This window comes from Protopterus annectens, chromosome 4.part0 (genome assembly GCF_019279795.1).
Source record: "Protopterus annectens isolate FY-2018-M chromosome 4.part0, PAN1.0, whole genome shotgun sequence".
In the NCBI taxonomy this organism is placed as follows: domain Eukaryota; kingdom Metazoa; phylum Chordata; order Ceratodontiformes; family Protopteridae; genus Protopterus; species Protopterus annectens.
Genome location: NC_056733.1, coordinates 1,729,448,912 through 1,729,466,172, shown reverse-complemented (window position 1 = coordinate 1,729,466,172; position 17,261 = coordinate 1,729,448,912).

Genomic DNA, 17,261 nt, shown 5'->3' with positions numbered 1-17,261 from the left:
TTTTCTGGTAAATGTCACTTTAAAAGGTTTTTAAAAGGTTTAACAATGGATTCACTTCCTTAGTTAAAATAGTTTTCAAAAGATGATTCCTTTCCATGGCTGCAGCAAAAGCTCTCAAAAGCCACCAACGTACCAGCAAAATATATAATCCAACAAAACAAGGCTGGAATGCAGGAATACCAAAGAAACAAACAAACGTAGGCAGAAAAGAATTTAATATATCACAGCAAAGCTTTCGGGTGAAACCCTTCTTCAATACTAACAATCATTCAAACAAAAGCAGCTTGCTTTAAATAGGAGCAGAAACAGTCACATGATAGCAGCCAAAATCACATGACTGACAGACACAATATAATGTAACATATAACATAATAGATTTACAAAATACAAAATGTTTAAAATATTTAAAACAGCTTAACACGCTGAATTTTACTTAAAACAGGCTTTAGGCTAACAGTAGAGTTTAATCCAGGCGGAGAATCCGCTGCTAGTCTTAAAATCCATTCATATTCCTTAATATCAAAAACATTGTTAATATCACCACCCCTACTATGAGGTTTAACTAAATCTAGGCATCTAAACTTAAAGCAATGTGTATTCCCATATGTTTTAATATGCTTAAAAAGAGCATTATTTTCAACCTCCCTTCTAACCTCTGACTTATGCTCAATTATTCTGTCTTTAAGTTTACGTGTGGTCTTGCCCACATAGAATGCTGAACAGGCATTACAAGTAGCCAGGTACACCACATTTACACTGTTGCAAAATGCTACTGATTTAAAGTAAAACTCTTTTAAAGTAACAGGATGAATAAATGCATGATTAGGGGTAGCAGCAATGTCTATACAACAAGAACAGCTCATACATTTAAAAGTACCAATACGATCAGAGAAAACATTCAGCTTTGAGCCAAAATTAAAATCTTTATAACATAGTAAGCTTTTAATACTTCTCATATCACATCTCATAAGCTGCCATTCCAACTCTCTGTTTTCTAGTAATAGTGTAACTGGTCCTCCTCTTTCCGGACTTAAAACCTGGTCAATAGCCATAAATTGGAAACTGTGCCCTTGGTTCCTGATAATATGCTTGGCTAACACATTCTCTTTATTCATCTTCCTTATAGCATATATCAGGCATACCTTATATCAGGCAAACATTGTATACAAGACAGGCTATAACATCAAAAAACTATTAGAATCTAATAGTAGGAAGGGTTATAGAGAGAACAACATTACTACAAAATGTGGACAATGCAATCAATGCAAATATATCAACGTATGTAAGGGGTGTAGGTTAAAGAATATAAATAGAACGTATTTGTTTAGCAGACATGAAAATTGCAACACCAAATTTGTGATCTATCTCGCTACCTGCGTGGAATGCAATGCATTCTACGTAGGTAAGACAGAAAGACAATTCAAACATCGTATATATGAGCATCAGTATGGTATTAGGGTCAAGGACAATAGAAATGTCTTGTATCGGCACATATTGAATAGCAACGACAGTCATCATTTTTTGTTTAATATTATTGATATAGTGGAACCTTCACCCTATGGAGGAAATATTAAGGCAATCCTGGCTATGAAAGAAAGCAAGTGGCAGATGTTCACAGACGCCACTAGCTATCCAGGAATTAATGATTTTATTAGTATAAAACCATTTTTGACATTAACTAATAACTAATAGATAGGTCTTATACATCATTATCAAATTGCAAATTTCATTTCTTTTTCACATTAATAATTAATCACTTTATAAGTTTATTGTGTAATATATTATTAGAGCAATATTACATAAGGGTAGGATGTAGCCAACATTATAGATTATATTTTACACTATACACTATATTTACCTTACAAGTTATAAGTTCACGAATGAACAAGGTTGTAGATACAAGTGTATAAATATTTATTTTATATGACATTTTTATATGACATCATTTTTATATGATATTTAATTGCACTTATTGTTTATAGTGCTTTTTAAATCAATGTATTAACATTTTTGGCGCCAAATTTGGTCAACTGGGATATTTAAGGAGTGCTGAAACACAAGAGCTATGTTCTGAAGAAGTCTGCTGGCACAGATGAAAGCGCTTAACGTTTTTATTTTTGTGTTTTTTATCTAAGTGTTAATAAAGAGTTTCGTGTCCGAGCCGAGGCATCCATTGTTTTTTACCATACCAGAAGCATCATCTTCAAATTTCATAGAAAGGATTAACATTCCACTTAATATAGTGAAAAAAAAATTTTAAGAAGTTAGAAGGCAGTTACAGGGGAAAAAGTAAATAACATACCAGTGATGTAACTTTAAGTGAAGCCAAACATTAGTAGTTTTGAAAAAAACAAAAAATTTTTTCGTAAAAGAAATTATCTTCTATAACTTCTCATTTTCAATACACATGATATGTTACAATACTCATTCAACCCAGGGTAAGAAAATGAATCAAGTAGAAGCTGCCATTCCAACTCTCTGTTTTCTAGTAATAGTGTAACTGGTCCTCCTCTTTCCGGACTTAAAACCTGGTCAATAGCCATAAATTGGAAACTGTGCCCTTGGTTCCTGATAATATGCTTGGCTAACGCATTCTCTTTTTTCGTCTTCCTTATAGCATAGACATGTTCATATAATCTATCTCATAGTCTACGATCGGATTTACCGATGTAGAACACTTCACAACAATTGCATATAGCCAAATAAACTATTGATCTAGAGTCACAGTTTAATTTGTGAGCAATTTTGTACTTCTTCTTCCTAATTACAAATGAGTTAGACACTTTAACAAGGTAACAGTAGTTACAAGCCCCACATTGGTATGAGCCTTTTACTCTAGTTAACCAATATGTTGTCTTAGATCTCTCTAAGAGGGTTTTTAAATTATTACCTCTCCTATAAGTGATCTTAGGTCTCCATCCCAATTTATCCAATAGTTGTTCATTGTTGGAAATGAAATACCAGTTTTTAAATAATATAACCTGGATTTCCCTAGAGTCAGTGCTGTATGTGGTAATAGAACTGCGTAACTTGTAACATCCTAACGGAATCTGCACTATTATAAATTATATACTTTTATTTGAGGGTATCCCGTTATTAGGAAGTATTTTTTCTATTTGAAGGAACTTTCTTGGGATTTTTATAAGACTATTTAGTATAATTAATAATGTATAAAAAGCTTTTACTTATCTATGTAACTAGTCGCCAGTATGGAGTATTCATTGTTAAATACATTTTGTCTCTTTAATTGAATAGTTATGCGAATTCACTTACGAACGTGTTTTTAAAAGCCTGGTTTTGGTGGCTATTTTTGAAATTAGCCTCTGAGGAAGCTGCAGCTACGACTACAGCGAAAACACTATTTCTGGTTAAATAAAAATTTGCGTTCAGTTTTTACCATAAGCAGTATCCAGTCTGCATTATTTGGTGGTTTTCGTTTCAACATCTCCTGGGAGAGCAACTATTTAATCACAAGAACTATTGGTTTATTTTTTCTTGACTTGTTGCACATAAGGGTTTGCCATTTTTTGTGACTATTTCACTCATTCTGTCTGCCATGCCTACTTGCTACCATTCTTTCTGTCATAAGTCATTTCCTCGAACTTTTCTCTGATTCTTTTTCTCATGTCCACTCACTTAGCTTGCATATCATCTGTGCCCAGTCAGATCTAAACTGCTGTCACTAGGATGATGCCTTATTTAGAGATATCAGTCTCACAAGGGTGTATAGTGAAGATACTTGGAATATGCTTTAATGGGATTATACACCACTTGCTGTACTATGGTGTGAAATAATGGCATTATATAGAGTAAGCATTTTTTATATTTAAAGTGTAATACTATATAGTTTACTAGGGCAACACAATCTGTAACCTTGCTCCTCCCCAAATGAATACACCCTCTCACATTTTCAGAGATACTGTATTCTGGTCATACCAGTGCCCATTTCAAGTGTAACTCTCAACAAAGGTCCAAAAATTGCACACAGCTTTTTCTAAATATTACCTGATTAACTTAAAATTTTTTTTTAATTATTTTTTTACCTAGGCTGTCATTCTGACAAACTTTCCAGTGTCCCTATTCTTTTCTTAGGTCTGCTGGCCATCCATACATCCTTGATCCACTGCCCACATTTGAACAAGGGCCAGCAGGGGTCTTAAGGATGTTGTGAGGCATCACCATCTATATTCTAGTTGGGGGTGGGGTGGGGTGACGTTATGATCAACTTTCTTCCTCCTTTTCCCCTATTGATCCTGTGGTAAAGTCCAGAGTGGATTTGTAATGGTGGTGTGTGACATTTTACCCCACAAATGTGACAACTCACCAGTGCCCCCATCCAATTTCCCTTTTATGCACATGCCCATAGTAACAACATCTGAGCCTCAACCAGGGATCGCAATTAGAGATGCCCATGGAACCACCACCCTCCACAGGGATGGTAACATCAGTCTCTCCATACTCCTCCATCAGATGCCAAAGCCACTAGCCAAACCTGGGGAAACTGGCCATAGTCAGAACTTTATCCTGATATGCCACCTCAGAGGCATAACTTATCAATGAAATAGATTAACAGGATCTGCAAAATATACATTTTATGAACAATGGCTGATATTAAACTCTAAGGTATGGGATTACTGAATGAGTATAATCCTTAGTGATTAACCAGAAAATCAAAACAAGTTTACATGGGATAGGTACAAGAGGCAAAATCAGAAACATTATGCAAAATTATGGACAGCTAAGAAGTATGATTTCAATTTATTGCTATATAGATGAGCTTTTTCTATATTTAGGCAATCCGAATGATGACTTGGATCACTATTTTGATGATTTAAATGTATGTGGAAAGTTCTCAGAACATTAAAGGAAACAGAGCAAGCCCAAGGCCATGCAAATTAATTATAGACCCAATGGTTATGTTTGGAAAATGTACCCTAATTTCCATTGAAGGACATGAGGTTCTGACATTTCTGATGAAGGTGTTAGCAACTATCCTGAATCAACTGGTACAGCTGAGTTCTCAAGGTTAAGCACTAGAAGTTTATGGTGCTGAAAGCATTCATTTTTACAATTTCAAACACTCAGTGCTAGGCATACAAATAACATTACTGACATTAAATTTACATGCTACACAAGGCTTGCCCACATTACCTCCTCTAAAGTTTTTTCCTTGACTTTGTTTAGAGTTTGGTTGAATATTTATATGAAATGAAGATAAATCACTGTAGCTTGGAAGATATTGGTAACTCTGGTGCCTTTTTGGGGTAAAGTGGTGCCAGACTTCAATATGCATAGTGGGCTGCATCCAAGGCCCACTGGAAGTTGCAGTTTATTAATAATTATTGGGAAGTTTTTTAATTATATCATAAAATGCAAGCTTTTTCTCACAAAAATGCTTTATTTGCACTGTGATGCGAGACCCTAACTACGAAAATACATGTCATTGTAGTGAAAACACAAATAAAAGATGGGATAGATAAGTTTCCAGGTAATGGGGTAGACAAACTGAAGTCATTGTTAGATGTTTAGATATTCCATATCAGTGGCTGTATTGGGAGCAGGTATACCATAATGAGTGATTGCATACAGGGAATCATACCTCTGAACTTTTTAAAATAAGAAATCTAGACAAAGCCCTGAATAATGGTGGACAAAGACTCAAAAATAGTGGCAGGTTTTAAATATTGGTCTTATAAATGTAGCTAGAATAAATGCTTTGGTGAAAGCATGTATTTTATGAATTTATTTATTGACATTTGTTGACTGGGAAAGTCCACTGGGCTTGAGACCCATTTTCAGTGGAGGCCCAGGGAGAAAAGCTCCATGTTACATGAAAATTATTCTGTAAGGAAACAAATTTATAATTATAAAGCAAGTGAAATAATACAGAAAACTATCTAAACAGCAAATATGTTATAAAAAGGCACAATACAGTAACAATGAAACCTTAGCATGTAGGAAAATTATACAGTTAGAAATATTTAACAATACAGCTCAATGTTTTTTGGAGGGGGTGGGAGTAGGAAAAGGGAAAGATAGAATTAGAGAGTTAAACTTAAAGGTTAAGACATATATAGTTAGAATCTTATAACTAGGTAGTGGGAATAAGTCGATTATAGGTGGCATATATTTAATGATAGTATTAAAAGTAGAAAGTGACAGAGAAGAGAAAATGTGTTAAAATGGTTGTATTGGTGTGTGGACTATGATACTACAGATTAGAGATAACTCATATGGTGTAACAGCATACCATATACATAAGTATATTTGCTATGTGAAACAGTTTTGCTAGATTTATGAGGCTGCAGATATGTGTTGCATGTGCAGCTGGGGTTATCAGTGAGATTTTGTTTTAGTTTTCTTTTAAAGGAGATCATGTTGTCTAATTCTGTAACTGATGATGGGAGGGTGTTCCACAGCTTAGTTATGGAATGGAAATAAAGGCAGCTACCTGCTCTTTTACTAGATTTTGATACTTTAATTAGGTGTTTGTTGTTAGAGCATAGATTTCTGGATGGGATGTAAAGTTCAATGATATTTTTCAGGGAAGGGCAACATTCGGGTTTATAAATGAGTTTATAGGCAAAGGTAAGTTGTGTGTAATGTAGGTAATGTCCAAATTCTAGCCAGTTTAGTTTTTAGTGGCCTGGCAATGGTGGGTATGATTTGGTTGGGTTGATGCAAATTTTGCAGTCTTATAATATTAGGACTGTAGTTTGTGTTGCAAAGAGTTGTGGAGATTGGTGAAGATAGGAGACCCATATAGAAAGGTTGGAAGGAGAAGACTTTTTGAAAGTTTTATTCAGATGGATTTGTCTAAGTATTGTTTGTTTCTGTAAAGTTTGCCTAATATGAAGTGTCTTTTTATTGCATTATTAATATGCAAGTCAAAGCTAAGTTTGCTGTCAATACTAATTCCTAACAGTTTGGCCTGATTTACTAACTCTATTGGGGTTTTGTTTATGGAGAATATAGTAAAGTCTGTGGGAACAGGTTTAGATGCAAAGATGAGTAGTTTAGATTTACTAGGGTTAAGTAATAGCTGTGATTGGTTTAGCCAGAGTTCTACGGATGTAAAGGCCTTTTGTGTTAACTTTTGGAGGTCAGAGAAGTTACTGGAGGTACAGATTATGGTTGAATCGTCTGCATATTGTATGGTAGTACAGTCAGTGGGAACTTTATTTAGGTCATTTATAAAAATGTTGAATAGTAGGGGTCCCAAGACTGACCCCTGGGGCACTCCTATGTTATTTTGGAGAAAGCTAGAGAGGTTATTCAGCCATTTTACGGTTTGCTGTCGGTTTTCCAAGTAACTAGTGAACCAAGCTAGGGAGGCATCAGAGCATACTAGTGAGTGGAGTTGCTGGATAAGTTTGATGTGGGAGACTGTGCCAAATGCTTTTGAGAGATCCAATAACAGGACTGATGTAAGTAGGCTACTATCTTGGGAGTTATAGATGTAATTTGTGAAGGAGACTAGGGCAGTAATGATACTGTGGGGTGGTCAAAAACCATGATGTGAAGGGGATAGTAGGTTGTTGCTGGTTAGGTATTCAACCAGTTGTTTGTGGATGCATTTTTCCATTATTTTATATAGAGAGGACAGTATGGAAATGGGTCTAAAATTAGATAGGTCATGAGGGTTTCCACCTTTATGAAGTGGGGTGATTACTGATTTTTTCCAGAGTTGGGGGACTGTGTGTTCCGTAAGTGATCGGTTTGTAAGGATACTTACTGAGAAACATAGTGCCTTAGCACTCATTTTGAGGTATTCTGGGGGACGATTATCAGCGGATAAGGAGCCTGGTTTCAATTAGACAAATGATGTTTGTATTTGAGAGGTTGCTACAGATTGGAAGTTAAAAAATGGTATGGAGCTGATATTGCTTTGAGGTATGATGGATGGGTTAATGGGAGTTGGGGTATTGCCTGCATTTACTAATGTAAGGATAATAGCAATAAACTTTTTATTAAATATTACACTGATTTCATCTGGGCTTTTGTCTGGAAATGGAGATGGGTTTTGGGTGCTGCCAAGATTTAATAATGAGTTGACAGATTTCCAGAAAAGTCTGGGATTATTACTGTGGGTGTTTATTTGTTGGGAGAAGTAAGTATTTTTGTCCTGATTAATAGCATATTTTGCTTTGTAACCCAAACTCATGTTATTATTTAGTGACTTCAATCATCAGTGATTTGTTAAAAAAACTTAAATTTTATGAACAACAGACCAAAAATATGAGGCAAAAATCTGGACTGTTGAAAGGTATGCAGGGGATCTATTTAATTTATAAGATGGTCATTGAAGGAAACTTTTTTTAAGTATAGAACATTGATTAAAGTATTTTCAAAGTGAGAAGGCATACAGTCTAGGTAGGTGACAGCTCTTTGTTAATATAGTTGTTGGTAGATGACAAAGGTTTTCCACATTTATCCAAGTATATTTTTGTACTGCCTATAAAATACTGGTGGGTACATGTTTAAGGAAGTGAATAACATGAAAGTAGCCCAGGGGAGGACTTAAGACAGGCAGATTCTTTTGGTAGTATGAATAATAGAGCTGTAATTTGCTTCTGCTATTTTGCCAAGTCTAAAGCATCCAGATATTTTTGGTTGGCACTGTTTACACAAATATTTCTAACAGAGCCATAACTGCCTCTTTAAGCTCCATGTGCTGATTCTCGGTCAGGCACTTCCCTTCAACTTCTATGTTACGGAGCAAGATTTTTCTTTTTCTAATTATATAGCAAACTACTAGCTTCATATATAGCAAGCAGCTTACTACATATTATATCACACATGAAGTAATGAAGCAGGTAAGATCTGACTGTACATACACTATCGACATTCATTTCTGAATGCTGGCAATATGCTACCAAGCAATCTGCATCTCTCAATTGCACCCCCTAGCACTTTGCACCTGGGGTAACTGCACCCTTTGCCCCACCTTGACTAAACCTCTGACTTCTATACCCCTGCCATACTAGCAAGAATGTATATTGCTATTGATCCATTTTGCTTGAAGTGCTGTGATGATTACATACGAGATTGTTTTTTTATTTTCTGGGCTTGCATCAAGCAAATTAGATTTGATAAAAGACATACAGGCTGTCTGTGATAATCTCTAGCAAGGCAGGCTTAGACTGAATCCTTCAATGTCACTAATAAAAATATCTTGAAGAAGTATAAATGAAAGATATTTTTGTGACAATGTTGAAAAAGGAAGTCTTGGAGTCTGTTGTAAAACAGAAGTGGCTATATTTAATGAGCTTTGCATGCATGCTATTTTGAGTCATTCACTGACAATAAGTCTGTCAGAAATAAGTTAATGAACAAATGCATGACAAAGGTGCTGGAGTTTATGAAATTATTATATTATATTAAATACTCATATCCTCCATTGGGTCCGTACTCAGTTATTTAATATTTGAATTCCTTAGTGACACTTACTAGCCATAATTGATTTTATAGAAATGTTTGGGGTTCTTCGACCACTGCTTTCTAACTTTCTGATTTTGCTGTTAAGTTAGTCATATACGATGATATGTGTGTTTTAGTTATTGCACAGTGTTTGTTTTTATTGTTGTGTGTTACATTGGCATGACTAGGTATTGTGAATGCAAATTTAGCTGAGTTGCAACAATGTATGATTATACAGAAAATAAAGAAATATAAAATAAAATAAATAAATAATACAAATAAAGAAAATAAAGTATGATTGTAATGAAAAAATAGGTTAGAAATACACATTGAGGGTGTAAAAGTCCTATTTTACCTACTAAGGGATAAAGTTACAACAACATAATTCCATCTTACTAAAATATATACAAACTGGTAAGTAAATGGAGCAACCAATTATTTGGTGATTATGGATGTAAAAATGTAACATTGCCTTATAACTTTTTCTCTGTTTATTGTTTTGGATATTTGTTTTCAGGTACATGTTTTCATTTAATTCTGGAATTGTAAAATGACATATTCAACCACATACAGCAAGTCATTTCAAAGCCACTCCATGAATAGGTTGTTCTAAAAATTAGTTTCAAACATTTTGAAAGATCACACAGACAGGACCTTCTGCCTTCAGTTACCTAAAAACTGTAGTCATTATGATTTTGCCAGTGTTTTACCAGATACACAACAAAGAAGTTAATCACTGTTCTCTAACTATGGATTTTAAGTTTTGATAAGCAATGCAAAACAATATGTGAGCAAAACTCAAAGAATGGTTTTGCTGCCATGCTCATAAAAAGAATTATTTGTAAAAAGGCATATAATTTACTTATCCTGCACCATGTTTCAGAGCCATTTTGCAAACAACCCTTCATGACGAACAAATATAAAATGCTGCTTTCAGCTTTCATGCTGACTAGTAGTGTATGACTGAGTAAAAAGGATGTGGTAGGCACGAATTTCCTTGAGGTCTTATTAAAAGCCTCAGGACCTGGGAACAAGACACAGTAAGTTTCCTGAATGCATGTTGACTCACACTCTGCATTAATCGCTCTGCAATAAAACATGCTGTCTGTCATGCACCTAAGGAGAACTTAATGTTTGCATGCTTTGTATTCTCTGTGGTCATTGATAAGGAGATAATCTAAAAATAACTTACATGTGACTTATCTCAATAATGTTGCTTTGTGTTCTGTTCTACTTTTACAAGTAGGCAGTTAGTATAAATTCAGAAAAGTACATTTCCACTTGTCACTAGAAATGTTTTATATATATATATATATATATATATATATATATATATATATATATATATATATATATATATAGCTGGACAAATATACATACACACACATGCACACATATACCTGTACATATTATTATTATTTATTTATTGACTTGTCCTTACTGGGAATGTCTGACTAGGCACAGGTGCTCTTTTTCAGTGGAGGCTCAGAGAGAAAAGTTCTGTTGCATCATATTTAATGCAAGCAATATTTACAATAACAAATTTTATGCTGTAGTCTCAGTGTATATATATATATATATATATATATATAGAGAGAGAGAGAGAGAGAGAGAGAGCATAATAGTATAATACATTATTTATTTATATTCTAGAACATTGCATTTACAAGCCTTGTATTGAAACTTTACAGATAAAAGAGTAGTGCAGATGTTAGACAGAGGAGTAATTTAAGAAATACAATACAGTGAGGTATTAGAGAAGATAAGCAAGTCTTAGTGTTACAAGAGAAGTAATGATGGAATAGTAATCCAGTTGTGCTAAGTAGAGGTAAGTATAGAAGTTTAAGAGTACAATAAAGTGAGTTATTAGAAACGGTAAGCAGGTTAAGTGATTTAGTGATTTAAAGGGAGGTGTAAGAAAAGTCATGAAGCGTGTTATGTTACATACACACATTGATTAAGACCACAGAAAATGGTATCATCGTGATGTATTGTGTTACAGCAGACTCGACATGTAAATCAAATTAAGAAAACACACATGACCTACCTAACAAAATCATGTACCCTTGGTGTCCCCTGAGTTCTTGTAGGCTTTGATAGGTATTGAGTATTGATGTCCTGGGTTCTTCTTAAAGTCAAAAAATCGAGATTAGACTTCAATTGCTAAGATGTACACAAACAAAAGTATGAAGCATTCGAGAGTCAAGATCTTTATTGTAGCAGCATGTCCAGGCAGATGAGTGCAGCTCAGGATACAATGCAGATTTTTACATAAACTTAAACTGGGGCGTGTCTAATAGAGTACTGAACCACCCAGGTAGGCATGTGATTTGATTGACAGGCATGCTAATATTTTGTTTTTTGGCTCCAGCATTGAAGTGGCATTTTTCATTTTAATTTCATTACAGATTATTAAACCAGCCATATATATATATATATATATATATATATATATATATATATATGTACGAAAGTCTTATTTAAAGAGTATAGAAAATTAAAACAATACAGAGATCCAACGTACAAAACTTATCATCAGAGAAACTCTCAAAAACACTCATTACATAAAGCTGCTCATTGTGGTGGTGCAGTAGAATGTATGTGTATGTTTTTAGGGTTTTAATTTAATACTTTATTTAATGATTTTGCTGAACTGTGTTGTTGGTTATTATGAGCATGGGCATCTTACTCCACTAATCCCTTTTCTCTTACTCTAAATAACCACTAGCATCTTTACCATCCACACAGTCCGTATTGCCTATTCCCCTCCAGCTGACCCTCATCTATCCCTTGTATATTAACCTCATCGCCATCCTTCCCCCCACCTCCTTATTAAGCTTACTTCCTGCATCTATTTGCCACCAACTCCCCTAACCCTCCCCAGTCAGCTTTAATTATACTTTTAGACTTTACATTCTCCCAGTCTTAAACGTGGCCCCCTTTTTAATGGCAATAAAACTCTTAAGCCAGCTCTTTTCAGTTTACTTAGCCTGTCTTTACCCAAAACCTATTGATTTCCCCATTCGATTAAGTCTGGATACTAGAGACTCTATTTACTCCTTCTCAGGTCCTCCTCCACACTGGTGCCCTTCAACACTGTACAACAAACACTCCATGGTCCCCCTTATGTTTGTAGGAATTTAAAAACCCTTATGTTATTATTATTTTCTTATACTGTAACCATACTTATTCAAGTATGGCCTGACCATTTATTAGAGGCAACACAGCCTTTAGTGGGGGTGCTTTCCCTATCCCACAACTGTAGCTTAGACTCTTTCACGCTCATGATCTTTAACATGAAAGTTATATAAATGGAGTAACACTTTACCCTTTTTAAAATTGTTTCCTTTAATTCTGGATTATACAGGCCCTGCGTCACTGTCCACATTTGATAACTGATCAATCTAATAATTAAGCACAAACTAGCAAGACTAAGTTTGCCATACTCCAGCACAATCATGTCCCTGTTAATGCCCTCCCATTTACCTGTTCTTAAACACAAGCCCACCCACCGCACTCACATACCTAGTACAACCTTCACACATGAAGACTAGGATTTATGCTTATTATTTTTTTGACATTGTGATATGTAGTGAGAGTAGGGAACCGGTTGAGGAGACCCTGGAGTGGTGGAGATATGCTCTAGAGAGGAGAGGAATGAAGGTCAGCAGGACTAAGACAGAATATGTGTGTGCAATGAGAGGGAGGATAGAGGAATGGTGATGATCCAGGGAGTAGAGTTGATGAAGGTGGATGGGTTTAAATACCTGGGATCAACAGTTCAGAGTAATGGAGAGTGTGGAAGAGAGGTGAAGAAGAGAGTACAGGCAGAGTGGAGTTGGTGGAGAAGAGTGTCAGGAGTGATTTGTGACAGACTAGTATCAGTAAGAGTGAAAGGGAAGGTCTACAAGAGGGTAGTGAGACCAGCTATGTTATATGGATAGGAGACAGTGACACTGACAAAAAGGCAGGAGTCAGAGCTGGATGTGGCAGAGTTAAAGATGTTAAGATTTGCACTGGGTGTGATGACAGTAGACAGGATTAGGAAAAAGTATATTAGAGGATCAGCCCAGGTTGGACGGTTTGAAGACAAAGCTAGAGAGGTGAGATTGCATTGGTCTGGACATGTGCTAAGGAGGAATGCTGGGTATATTGGAAAAATGATGTTAAGGATGAAGCTGCCAGGTAAGAGGAAAAGAGGAAGGCCTAAGATAAGGTTTATGGATGTGGTCAGAGAGGACATGCAGGTGGTTGGTGTGACAGAGCAAGATGCAGAGGACAGGAAGAAATGGAAACAGATGATCCACTGTGGCAACCCCTAATGGTAACAGCCGAAAGAAAAAGAAGATGTTTTTTCTTTTACCCTAACAATGATCCCAGACAGTTCTGAAGTGACACTACCAAAAGCTGAAATGGCCTAATTAACCATACCTTACTTGCTGCTAATACAGTTGTCAGTCTCTACTAAGCAGGTCGGCAATTTTATGTGACTTTTTATACAGTTTTGGCATTTTCCAGTTTTTTGTTCATGTTTTTCTGCACCTCTGTCATTTACTGTGGGTCCAAAAATGCCATTCTCTACCAGTTCATTTAAATTTTCAGTCCTTTAACTCTTTACCCTTTATTTTCTAGATTTAGTATTGTTCTATACTATTTAGGCACCTCAAGTGACAAACACCGAGTTTAAACTTAACAGTTTACCATATGTTCACACAAGAAACATTATACTGGTCTCAGTATTTGATACTTCATCTAAAATTTAACATACTGTTAGGCATTTTGGGGTGAACTATAAGTTGTCCAACTGCCTCCAAATCCCTGAGCTTCTCTATAAATATAAATGTCCTGAATTATACATTAAAAACCTCCCACCCACCACCGTGCTATTCACTACTCCCACATGGATCCCAGGCAGATCTGAAGAGGCATTAGCAAAAGTGACAGCAGAGTCAGTATAAATAATTGATATTTACTCCTAATGTAATATAAATCAGGCTGGCAACCTAATATAATTTAAACTTAGGGTTCACTGGATTTTTACTTATGGTGCATTTCTCTATTCACCACTAACTATAACTTACATGGGAAAGTAACTTTCACACTCACTAAATATGGTTACTGTAATTAATATTTGAAAGGAGTCAAGGCCATTTTGTTCCTATAACAGGATTTAACATAACTGCACTTATAATAACCACCAATGCAGTACAGCATAATCTTTAAATAAACTTTTAAAATAATGCCTTAAAAACATACCCCCGTTTTTACTAATCTTCCTTGCAGGACTAGTCTAGTCCTTCACGGAAGCACCCGTTTAGGAGCAAGATGGCAGAGCACCATGCATATTAATGAAGGTGCGCTGTCCGAGTTCCCAGGCTTACACAGAGCGTGTACGAGTGCAGGGGGGTGTGTCTGAGAGCAGAGCTCTCAGAATAAACATGCCCCTGCAATGTTGAACAGCAGAAATTGGAAATAAATGAGCGAGACTGCCCATAGGTGTCCACATATCCCCACCAACAGTCCCCCATGTGTATGACAGTAACAGGACATAAAAATCTAAACAAGAAACCCCTGTATTGTCCTCTAAAACTCTGAGTACAGCTAACCATAGATGTGCATGTGTGCCCATTGCTTAGCTATGGTTAAAGCAGCTGAAAAGGATAACAAGGAAGATATATGCAAATGAAGCATCTCAGCAATAGTGTAGTGGGCAGAGTGGTCACCTAACGAGCAGGCATTCCCAATTTGAGTCCCACTGCAGCACAGTCTATTTTGCATGGCAAAGCATGGTTTAAGCAGTAGTTGTATTGCAAAATCCACTAAATGACATATATTTATGAACTTGAGTACTGCAGGAAATGCACATGTGAAGAGTCAGTATCAGTATGACTAAGGCAGCAGTAAGCAGGTGTAGGCACAGATAAGCAATAGTAAGCATATTTAAGCACTAGTAAGCATGTGCAAATGCGTTTGCACAGGGTTAAGCACTGTCTACACAGATTAAGCAAAGGAGCAGCTAACTGGGTGTAAGAAACTGTGACCAAATGTTAGCAGTGCTTACCTCTGCGCAAACTCACGCAAACCTTCTTACAACTGCTTTAAAGTGCCTTGATCACTTTGTATCCAATGGCCGGTATTCTGCCCAACAACAAAACAAACAGCTTCTGCAAGGCTGGTACCCAGGACCATGCACAACATACACAAAATGATTTACCACTAAGCCATGCCAGATATGCATAAATCATATGTTGTCAGAAACACAACTCCAGCCCAGTCATGCAACAGTACAGAAAATGCATACCTAATCTAGATGGATGTGTGTGTGCAAATATATTACTATCTAAACAGATACAACATATCTATAGATGTAGTTATATATATATATATATATATATATATATATATATATATATATATATATATCCAGAAATATATACATATATATACAAATATATGAACATATATACAATCAAATGCCGACATCTACACATATATATGTCAACAACTATATGTCCACATATACACAGCAAGTTACATATATGTACGCAGATATATGTCCCCATAGGTATATATGGATACAGTTAGAAATATGAAAGCAAATATATACCCATAGAGGTATATATGTCCAGACATCTGTAGATAGCAATGTTAGATTAACACAAACATATATGTCCACATACACCGTTAATGGGATTGAGAAGCCCCAAACAATATACGTCTCGTACGAATTGGCATATCCCCCAGCAAGACACATCTGCCCTGCAATACAATACCAAACTCATTGTATTTTACCTGTTTCATTTAAATAGGGGTTTAAATTAGCCCTCTCCTATGTTTCACATGTTGACATCACATTCCCCTCTCCCCCACCCACTAGGTGGGCCAACCAGTGCAGACCCATCCAACCCAGGCCATCCTCGACCCATACATTCATTACCCACAGTTCCTCACCACCTCCCGCTGCACACACGAAGCCACCATCCCTTCCCTAGCTACCACACCACCACACATTGCCCTCCCTCCAGCCCCCCTCGGGACCCATCCTGTATGTTGTCCCGATGTAAGTATCCTAGGTCTGGCACATGTTGTAGTCCATGACCATAGCCATAGGTACCTTTGTAGCTCTGGTTTTAGACGAAAGTTGAATACCCAATTTTTGGGTTGTCCCACATGGGACAAATGTTTCCCTGGTACTTGCAACAGATTTCACGTTTGACTTTGTTTACACTAATGGTTTTATTTGTAGGTATAGCAAAGCATACGTGGCACACAAGGTTGGCCAGTAAGCACACGAAACACTGTATCCAGCAATACCAGTCTTCATTAATGGACATGTAGCTAAATATGTAGAGGTATGTGTTTATGTGTGTGTGTGAGTGTATATATACCCATAACTAAATAGATATATACCTCTCCCTCTCTGTAGTACATATGTATACATACATACATAGACATTCAGATATATAAATGCCCACATATAGATATATACATATACAGACAACCATACATTCACATGTCATTAGATATTGCTACATATATATATATATATATATATATATATATATATATATATATATATGTAGATATATATATATATATATGTGTGTGTGTGTGTGTGTGTGTGTGTGTGTGTGTGTGTGTGTGTGTGTGTATGTGTGTGTGTGTGTGTGTGTGTGTGTGTGTGTGTGTGTGTGTGTGTGTGTGTGTGTGTGTGTGTGTGTGTGTGTGTGTGTGTGTGTGTGTGTGTGTGTGTGTGTGTGTGTGTGTGTGTGTGTGTGTGTGTGTGTGTGTGTGTGTGTGTATATATATATATATATATATATATATATATATATATATAT